The sequence below is a fragment of the Condylura cristata genome, unplaced genomic scaffold (assembly GCF_000260355.1).
Source record: "Condylura cristata isolate star-nosed mole 26May11 unplaced genomic scaffold, ConCri1.0 scaffold00022, whole genome shotgun sequence".
In the NCBI taxonomy this organism is placed as follows: Eukaryota; Metazoa; Chordata; class Mammalia; order Eulipotyphla; family Talpidae; genus Condylura; species Condylura cristata.
The window spans coordinates 13,001,471-13,012,407 of record NW_004567123.1 but is presented as its reverse complement, the minus strand read 5'-3'; the positions used below and the strand labels follow the sequence as shown (position 1 = coordinate 13,012,407).

General features: G+C 39.4%; 1 protein-coding gene across 1 annotated transcript in view; it reads left to right on the top strand.

Moving 5' to 3' along the window:
* Positions 1-10,937, top strand: part of PLCB4 (phospholipase C, beta 4) — a 322,936-nt gene that overhangs the window by 103,584 nt on the left and 208,415 nt on the right. The window contains exon 2 of the mRNA XM_004687176.2: positions 6,220-6,276. The gene's annotated coding sequence lies outside the window, so the exon portion shown is untranslated. The remainder of the gene's footprint in view (positions 1-6,219; positions 6,277-10,937) is intronic.

Below are 10,937 nucleotides of genomic sequence, written 5' to 3'. Positions count from 1 at the left end.
TATATGGTTCCTCACTCCTGCCAATGAAAGGAGGGGAAATTGGCCACCAGTCTGCCTGAGTGTGTAAGCAATTATTTATTACTCAGAGCCTTCAGAAATGAAGGAATCACAGCAGACACCTTAATTTGAGCCTTGTCAGACACTGGCCAGAGAACCAGCAACCGTGCCCAGAGTCTGACCTACAGCCCTGTAAGCTAGTAAGTGTACATTGTGTTAAATTATTGAGTTTGTGGCAGTTTGTTTTGCAGCTGTAGAAAACCAGTGTGGGTTGGAAACCAGCTATAAGAAGGTGGGTGGATAATTGCATAGTCATCACCATTATTTAAAATGATAAAAAAATAATATCATCCATAAAATAACTCACAATTAGCACCTGTTAAAAGCCCCAGTTGTCCATGTTAGAGGTGCTTAGCCACTGTAAGTGACAGACACAGGAGCTATAACGTCTGGATAGAGCTTAGGACATTTCACAAACTGGCAGTTTTAGGCTCAGAGAGAGGCAAAGAAATGGCTAAATTGCTCTCTTGCCTGACATTTATTGCATGATGGTAAAGAAACAATACATAAAATCGGAAGGTGAAATCCCCTTCCTTCCAAGTTTATAAATATTGCTGACTATGCTTTTAACTTAAGGGTTTACTAACTCATTGGGGGATTGTGGGGGGCAGAAGAACTTAGGTGAGGGGGTGTCTGGGTGGAGGTGGGGACTGTGGGGGATGGGAGAGAAGGCACCTTCTCTCAGGAGGACAGCTGTCTCTTGTCTGTGTTTAAGTACTGTAGGTCCATGTTGCTAAATCTTCCAGACTGCGAAGAGAGGCAGGGGGTCTGGACATTTATATAAAAATCTCCCATTTTAAGAGCTCGATATGGGACCTGCAAAACATGATTATGGCCAGATCAGGCCTTGGTTGCCTCTCTGCTACAAACTTAGGGAGTGAGTATATGTTAGCAACGACAGAGACTGGGAGAATGGAGAGTGTGGAATCTAAGAGAACCTGGACTTCAGTTTGCTTTGTTCACCTCATAGTCACAGAGCTGAGACCAGTGTCTGACACCCAGTGGATGCTCCATAAATATTTATTGAGTGGTTCTGAGCAGAAATACACATTGTCATACCCTGTGTGAAAAATTCAAATGTGGTTGCATTGGCGAAACCTGTTTCTAAGATCCTATTTGTTTTAATGTCATGACATGGTCCCCTCTGAGCGAATACAGTGTGGTTTGAGAGAGATCAAGGGGGATAAAGTCCATCTAACTGCTCCTGCCCTGGGTGCCTTGCTTTTCTCCTCTCATTTCACCTTGACCCAGGCTTTTGAGATCAGCCCCAACATCGCCAGCATTTCACAAATGAGTAGATGATTGCAGAGGGTGAAGCCAGCTGCTGGAGACCACAGAGCTGTGAACAGATGTCCAGCTCTCTCTGCTGGCTGGGCTCCTGTCCTTCTGTGTACTTGCTACTCAGGGTGCCCTCTGCAACCAGCAGCATCAGCACCAGCTTCAGAGAGCTTGTTAAAACTGTGGCACCAGGACTTCCCCAGCTATCACCAACCACTGTGGCCTGAGTTCGATCCCCAGCCAGAGAGCTAAGCCACATGGTACAGCAGACCTCCCCTGTCTCACTAGTGCTCCCCTCAGCAGTGTATCTCAGTAGACCCACCTGTTTTGCTCCCCAATCTTGTCTCTGGTGAATCCTCTCACCCCTGCACTTCTGGCCTAGACACCAGTTCTTCTATGCATGATTACATAAAAATAAATCTTTAAACAAAATAAACAACAACAAAACTGTGGCATTGTTGTCTCAGGCCCTACTTCAGATCTATTTCAAATAGAATCTGCACTTTAAGCCACATAGCTTGGTCATTTATATGCATTGTATAGCTTGAGAAACACCATCAACTGACCCAGCTGAGTTTTATATATAATAAAAGGATATTCATGAACCACTTTTATGGATTTGGCCATAAAATCCATAAAATACTGTCTTTCATCTGAAAGTATTACTTGTCTTTTATGTTTGCTCAAAAATAAAATAAATGATAGATAACTAAGCCTATTTGGTAACATGGTAAGTAGCCACAGATAATTATATTTATAATCATATACTTAGGCACCATAGAAAAATGACATTTTTAAAATAAATAGTATATATATATATATATATAAAGCTCATGTATATAGTATAAAATATATAAAGTGTTCATGTACATAGACTGTATATTGTCTCTCCACGTACTGTCATATTTAACATGTAAACTGCACCATTAATAATAAACAGCAAAAGCAATGCTATAGTAGGTTATACAATGGCTACAAAATCGTCCCCATCCTGCATCCAGGCCCTGGTATTGGGCAGTGTTGCATCAAGAGGTGGAACAGTGTCTCCAGTTTTTGAATCTGTGCTTCACCATGTGACTTGCTTTGCTCAATGTGATGTTAGCAAATGAGACACAGCAGAGGGTTTGAAAGTGCTGGTGCATTGGGACCACCCTCTTGCTGTCCTGGCAAACTTGAAACTCCCCTGAGAACCCAAATAAATGGTTATTGATTTAAACCACAATAGCTGGAAGTGGTTTGTTATGCTGCACAAATTCACCAACATAACTGTCTTCCTTTTTTTTTTTTAAGATGTATTTATTTATGCATACAGAACTTGAGTATAGGCCAGAGGTGCAGGGGTGATGAGAGGATTAACCAGAAACAGAGTGGGGAGCAGAACAGGCTGATTGACAAAGTACACTGCTGAGGGACCAGCGGGCGAGTCAGGAGAGGTCTGCTGTGCCAAGTGGATCACTTGGGGGCAGGGATCAAACTCATGCTGAAGTGGCTTTAGCTTGTTAGTGCTGTGCTTTAACCTGCTGCACCACCAGGGAGGGCCCCAACAGAACTGTCTTCCAACATTCTGTTCATTTGCAAAACAATAATTTCCATGATCAGTAACAGATCAGAGTGAAATGATCTCTGTTGGAACTGAGTCTTTGTCCAGTTATTATTCACTTAAAATCAAAATCTTAATATTGAATATCTTGTGGAGGACATTGACCGCTAGTCCTTTAGTCCTCAGTATCTAGAGTAACAAAATATGGCATGTAGGTTTTCTCCACTGAAGAATGAAACTTCACCTTTGGCTGAAGCTCCTAGTGCTTTGAAATAGATTTTATCTCAAGCACAGTGGCCTTTGTTTTTAGTGGAGGTTTGCAGTTAGGTGGTGCTTTGTTTTGATTTGGAGCAGTCTCATGTATGTACTCTTCCTTAATGAGGGTAAAATATAACTGTGTTTCCCATCACAAGGAATCCCAGGGAGAATTACAATAGTAAGTCTTTAAAAAATGTAAATATTCACCACTTACTGTGTTTCCTTGAAGAGTGTGACTAAGTGTTTTGTCATTTTGAAAGAAGAGTGTGAATAAGTGTTTTGTCATTTTGATAGACTGGCAAACTCACTGAAATGCAGCCTTCTTTCTTAATCACTTTAATGAAATATAATTTATTTGTCATGAATTCACACACCACATGCGATTCCATGATTTTTAGTATATTCATGTAATTTTGCAACCATCACAATTTAAAGCCTGCACACTTAAAGAGAAATCCTGCACCCTTAAGCAGTCAGTTCCCACAAAGATTTGCTCCTGTATTATATTTACTCCAAAAACTTTATAGTTTTAACTCTCATTTTATACCTGTCATCCACTAGGAGCTAATTTTCTGTGCATGGTGTGAGGTAAGAGTTCACCTTCATTCTTTTGGATATCAGCAGCCAATTGTCTTGTTACTATTTGTTGACTAGACTGTCTTCCCCATCCAATAGTCTTGGTACCCTCAGTGAATTAAAAAAAACAAAACAAAACAGTTTTTTGTTTACATCAGCAATAACAGTATTTGGGATTGGGGAATTTTGTCTATTAGGTTTCCTTCTATGTTTTAAAAAGATATTTTCCTTTATAAAAAGATCTTTTTGTAAGCATAAACATAAATTCACAGTAATCAATAACACACTTGCCCACACAATCTTTCCTTTGCAGAGAGCTCCTGTTTACCCTTAAACACCTAAAATAACATTATAGTGGAAAGGTTGGTAGGTTGAGGCTTTGATTCACATGTGACTCAATACTCAAGTACTTTTAGAAGTTTGCCTACCATATGCCAGTCGCTAAATAGCTCATGACACACTGTTTATACTCTTCATTTCTTTTTCAGTTAATTCCAACATTGACTTTCCCAAATGTTGCAATGTCCTAGCCATATGGTGAACGAGAATGGTTCATGGAATAATGCATCAGTTTTATGCTGAATAGCCACTAGGGAATGAGAGAAGGAAAGAGAGACTTGTGTCCAGTCTTGAAGTATTTAGTTACAAAGAGACTTGGGCAATGAGGGTTCTCAAAATGAGTAGCGTGGTATGGCAAGGTTATTAATCACTGGGATTTTTTGGAGCTCAACTTGTTTCACAGCCCCACGAGAAATAATACAGTTTAACTTCCCAGGCCATTTAATTACTCATCCATTCAACAAAGATTTATTGAACACCTGCTTTGTGCTAGGGACTATGCTAGCTTCTAGGGAAGTACATAATTTTCAATACACAAATAATTCCTGTCATCATGGAATTTACATGTCACATTGACACATCATTATTGATATAAATAATATGAAAAATAGGGTAAGTGCCAGGGAGGAGGAAGCAGCACAGAGGCTAAACATGTGCTGCCTGGGTTTTAATGGCAGCACATAGTCACCTCGCTTCGCAGTTTTCTCTTCTATAAGACAGAAATAATCACAGGATATAAGTTACAGAGGTGTTATATGTACTAAGGGTGATGACGCAATCTATGCTTAGTGCCTGGTTCAGAGTAAATATTCACTAATTAAGTAAAGTGAATGTATGATGTTGTATATTCTTCAATTTTAAGCATTTAATAAGGAGTGTTTTTCTGTACAAAGGATGAGATAAATTAGATTCTTTTTTTAATTACAAATGCAAAATATTTCATAGTAAATACTTCAGATGTCCCTCTTTTACTTCCCTCCCAGGCCTCGTCTCCATGGGCAGTTACACTAAAGAGTGTCTTATTATCACTCCATATTAGTTCTGCATGCACAATAGTGCTCTGATCTGTGTGTTCACCATGAATGAGTGAGATCTGTTTTAACAAAAGGGTATTATGCATATTATTTCACCACTTAAGCTCTTAAAAATAAATAAGGCAAGATTTTTTTTTCTGTGACTGTCCATATAGATGCAGGTCTGTTTCTTTCCTTATTTTTTAAAAAATAATATTTATTTATTCATACAGAGCTGGGGTGCTGGGGTACAGGCCAGAGGTACAGGGCCAGTGAAACGATTACCGGAGACAGACTGGGGAGCAGAACAGACAGATTGACAAGATACACTGCTGAGGGATCCAAGGGGTGAGACAGGAGAGGTCTGCTGCACCATGTGGGTCAGCTCCCTGGCCTGGCCAGGGTTCGAACTCGTGTTGAAGCAGCTGTGGCTAGCTTCATAGTGCTGTACTTCAACCTGTTGTGCCACCAGGATGAGGGAGGGCCATGTTTCTTTCCTTTTGATGGCCTCGTCTAGCATTGTGTGAATGTTATCCTACTTGCGACCTTAGTCTAGACAGTTCTGTTTGTAGCTGAAGATGTTCACAAAGTCCCAAATTTTGCAGACATCTTCTTTGCATGTCTCAAAAATACTAACGCCTTGCCTTTACCTTCTTCCCAGGTGTAAGTAGGCTTCCTCTTACCAAAGACAATACAAAAACACAAATCAAACTAGTGGTTGTTTCCATAGATAGATACAAATCTGTGGTGAATCTTTTCTGTTTAGTGCTGCTCTTCTTTGAAAGGTTTCTGACAAGCTTCATTGAATGATATTTTACTATTAATCAGAGAAAGATCATTGTATTCTAGAAAATTTTAGGTAGCTTTGCTTTCCAATTGCTGTTTGTTTTGATGCCTTAAGAGGTTAGACAGTGCATCGGCAGCTTAATAGAGAGGGTATAGATATAAAACCTGTAGGCTAGGTGCAGCAGTGTTATTTTTTTATTTGACGGCTGAATCTCACACCCATTTAGAAACTAATGCCAATAATTTATTAATGCATTTTCTGATTTTTTTAAATTATAGATTAGGATTTTGAAGTGCAGAGAGCTGTTTCTTTCTATGAGGATTATGTAAGTGCTTTGCATTGATTTTTCTCCATTCTGTGCTCTTTCACAGGGACGACGCTGACTTTCACTGAGTGGACGTCCCTCACTTTGGGCCCAGGGCTGCCTGGTGAGTACTTGGAATGATGTGGTAAAGAGTTGCTGGTTGTGCCGTTCTAGAGCTTTTGGGTGATGAAATATTTCCTTTATTCACACTGATTTTCCATCTGAAATATCTCTCAAAATAGACTCAGAGACCTTTTCCTTGATCAGCTAAGCTCTAGTCTCTTGGCATTTTCTAGGTTTGAATTTATTCATTCCATGAACTTTGGGCTTTTCACCTTTTGCAAGATTTTCTATTTGCCACTTGTGATAGTGCCTGCCTTTAGTACGTATCAGATATTATTTGAGTTATTGTTCTCTGCAGTTCTTTCTGAGGAGAAAGGCATATAACTTGTTTTTAACCCTCTTAGCTTACAGGATTCTCACAGATGTGAAAAATCACAAATTTGTTTATTGTCAGCTGGATTCTACCTTCTATTTTGTGGAAACTACCTACAGAGAGAATGTAAATAATTTCTTCCTGTGCTGCACCAAAGTTCCATTTTATAAACCTTTAAGGAGAAACTGAAATAGGAATCAGAACTATTTTTTAAAGATTTATTTAGTTATGCATACAAGAGCTGGGGTACAGGCCAGAGGTGTGGGGAGCGAGGGAGGAGAATGGAACAGAGACGAGTGGGGAGCAGAAAAGGCAGATTGACCGACCTATACCACTGAGGGGAGCAGTAGGCAAGGCAGAAGAGGTCTGCTGTGCCATGTGGGTCACCCCCCTGGCCAGGGATGGAAGTCATGCTGCAATGACTGAGGACAGCTTCATAGTGCTGTGCGTTAACCGCTGCTTCACCAGGAAGGACTCTTACTTATACACTGTAATTTGCCCATGCTTTCTTCTAGAGTAAGAATCCTAGTGAATAGGAGGTTGTTCTTTTTAAATCTTTAATCAAGTTGCTGTCTTCTTATTGTTATAAGTAAAAATTTGGTCTATGTGTCATTTCTTAATTCAAAGGAAAAGAGGTCATTTGTAATGATCATACATGCAAAAGACAGCCAACAACTTTATTGCTAATGCTCACAGAGCACCAGCTTCTAGGCATTTAAAGTCACTGTCATTTTCTTCATTGTGTTGCATGTCAGGTCAGACTCTGCATTATCCTTTGGCAAGGCCTGTAGCTGATTTTCCTCTGCTTTTCTGTGAAGGGAGGAAAGAACTTTTCAACCTACACTTCCAAGTGATCACTGTTTTATGATGACACATGAATATCAAAAAAGTAGACTTATTATTGCATGCCCCATCTATTTTTAGCAAGTGCAAAGTTTTTACTGCTCCCAAAGAATGACTCATAAACCATATTGGAGCAGGCAAACTAGAGTTTGGGTATATGGAGTGCTTAATAATTCTGTAGGGGCTTTATTACATTTTTTCTTTGTTATATTTTCTCTGGATTCTCTACTATGCATAATTGTTATGATGTTCTTTATAGTTCATTTTTCATCAACTATGTTATAAGTGGTTCTTATGAAATATTATGTGCTTAATGAAAATAAACACTTGATTCAAGAGTGTGAAAAAAATTGCTAAACTAAAATCAGAATTTAGATGTTGTTTTTAGATATATTAAGTTCTAAGAAGAAATTTCTCTATATTAATTGGTATGAGTACTGTGCATTTAATTTCAGATAGCAACTTTGGTGGATCATGTTGGCTCTGGGACAGCTTCCCTGGTATGAGGGCTCACTCCTCTTCTACCCCCAAAACTAATAGGATTTACCAGGTTTTTGACTGATATCCTGGCATTTGTTTTGCCCTCTTCCCAAAGTGAGAAATAATTCTAGATTTCTCTCCTTCCTTTCCTAAAAGTAAAGCATTTATTCTAATTACACTCAATTATTGGGTTTCTTATATTGTGAGTTTTATTTTACACATTTAACTGAAATCTGATTATTATTTTTTTAAAGATTTATTTATTTATGCATACAGAACTGGGGTACAGGCCAGAGGCTCAGGGGTGGCGAGAGGCTTCACCAGAGACAGAGTGGGCAACAGAACAGGCAGAATGATGAAGTACACTGCTGAGGGGAGCAGCGGGCGGGTCAGGAGAGGTCTGCCGCGCCATGTGGTCACCTCCGGGGCAGGTGGGAATCGAACTCATGCGGAAGTGGCTTTAGCTTCCCCGTGCTGTGCTTTAACCCGCTGCGCCACCAGGGAGGGCCAAATCTAATTATTTTTAATATCTTCCCAAATTCAAAATTGGAAACACCTAGACTTTGGAATGGGGTTTTGTTTTCAATGTCTGCTGTTGCCCAATGTGAGCATCACAAATGCTTTATTAAGAGACCTTTTATGGGACCTTCCTGGTGGGCCATTGGGTTAAAGTGCAGCAGTACAAGCCAGTGACAGCCACGTCAGTGCTAGTTCCATCCCCGGCCCCGAGATGACCCACGCGGTGCAGCAGAACTCTCCTGTCTTGCTCACTGCTCCCCTCAGCAGTGTACTTTGTCAGTCTGCCTGTTCTAGTCCCTACTCTGTGTCTGGTGAAGTCTCTCACTGTACCTGTATCTCTGGCCTGTACCCCAGTTCTGTATGCGTAAAGAAATCAATCTTTTTTTTTTTTTAAAGAGACCTATTATATCCACAGTAGACATTCAGAATACATTTTAAATCCTATAATGGCATAAGGTATCCTTTAGATCTTGCTTATTTATGTCATATTCAACTTAGCTTCTTGTTAGTGTTAGGCAGTAACTCCTTCCTACAATAGCAAATACATAGAGAACAAAATGACTGTTTGGGGATGTATTATCCTCAACTTGTATTTCAAGTTTTGGAATTACCATTGGTAAAGAGGAATTTATTAGTCTGATTTAACCAAAGACTATCTTCAAGTTCCATGAAAAGAAATGAAACAACCATTGATACTTTCTTCCCTGTAATGTTTCAGTTTAGAAATATGCTATTCTTTTGAGGGGGGAAAAAAAAAACCAACCTAATTTGTTAGGGGTACTTTATTATATTTTGAATGACTTTATTTTTTTTAATGAAATATCAATTGGGTGAAGAGTTTATGATTTTAGTGGCAGGCTTGAAGTTCCACCAAAATTAATGTTGATTTGTTTTTTCTTTTACCTCTACTTTGGAGCTTTGCCTGTCCTGACTTCTCTCCTACCAGAAGACAGATATGCCATGCCAGCTGTTGGCATCTTTTCTCATTCTCTGTGACCTGTATTCTAGGGCCACTTGAGTGTTCTTTAGGAAAAAAAAGATACTTCTTGCTTATTTAAACTGTGCTTGATGTCGTTACTTGAAACTGTGCTTGATGTCATTGCTACAGAATGTTTCCTCTATGGTACAATGACAAGAATTGGTTCTCATAATTCTTAGAGCCTTTCATGCATGACAAGGGTCTAGTTTGAGCTCCCCAGAAGCCTTCCTGTGATGATTATTTCTTTATGGGCATTTCATGGAGGCAGTATTCTCAGGAGAAACTAGTGAATTGGTGAAGAAAAAGTAAGGGAAGAAACAAGTCAAGGAGATGATTTGAGCAATCTGCATACTTCAGTCAGATCCCTTTCTCAAGCATAGTTTCTCCTGAAAGCCAGTACCTTGAGCTCTTGGCAGGGGATCTTGGCTTCCCCATTCATTCCTGCCTTTGCCATTGACTGGGCTGCCACGAGGGGGCTATAAACTTGGGAGCACAATGGCTCTTTGCAGCTATAGGTGGAATTGGCAAGTGCTATCTCTTAGAAGCAAAGCAGGCAACAGTTTGAAGATGGGCCACAGGACAGTTGAAAGGGACCCAATGGAATCAGGGTGATTGGAGTGTCTATTCTATCTAGATGCATGCTCTCTCACTGGTTTCCTCACTCTTGCAGACATAGTTTTCATCCCTAAGGCCATTTTCTGATGTGAGTTAAGCACTTTCAAAGCTGTATAAATTCATTTTCTTCCCTTGAGAATGTGATAAGTTACTGCTTCAAATAGCTAAGTTCTAAAGTGATTGCTGTGTTGAGAGACACTTAGGTAATTTTCAGTGAGTATTATTTCTACATATATTAAAGTTAAGAAAATAAAATCTGAAATATCAAAGCTTTCCTTAGATGAACATCATCATGGATAATGATTTCAGTGCCCTGGAAAAAGAGACAAGGATATTTTATGATTGTATGATTGGCAGTTATTCTTATCAGAAGCATTTCTAAGCAAACATATTTTTTATTTTTCATTTTCATATCCAAACTATCCTTTTAATTTTTATTTCCTAATATTTCGCCTTTTTCTTTATGGTATTTTCTTTTCACAAGCCTTTAGGGAAATACATGATAGAAACACCATGTGAACAGCATAAGCAACTTTAAATTTTCTGGGGGCCTAACTAAAAAAGTAAAAAAAAAAAAATGTTATAGTAGTATAAGCAGGAAATTGGAATATCCAAGATAGATAGATAGATAGATAGATAGATAGATAGATAGATAGATAGATAGATAGATAGATAGATAGATAGATAGATAGATTGAAAGATTTACTTATTTATGCATACAGAACTGGGGTACAGGCCAGAGGTGCAGGTTGGTGAGAGGACTCACCAGAGACAGAGTAGGGGACAGAACAGGCAGATTGACGAAGTTCACTGCTGAGGGGAGCAGTGGGTGAGACAGGAGAGGTCTGCTGCGCTATTTGGGTCACCAAGGATTGAACTTGTTCTGAAGCAGCTGCAGCTAGCTCGTAGTGCT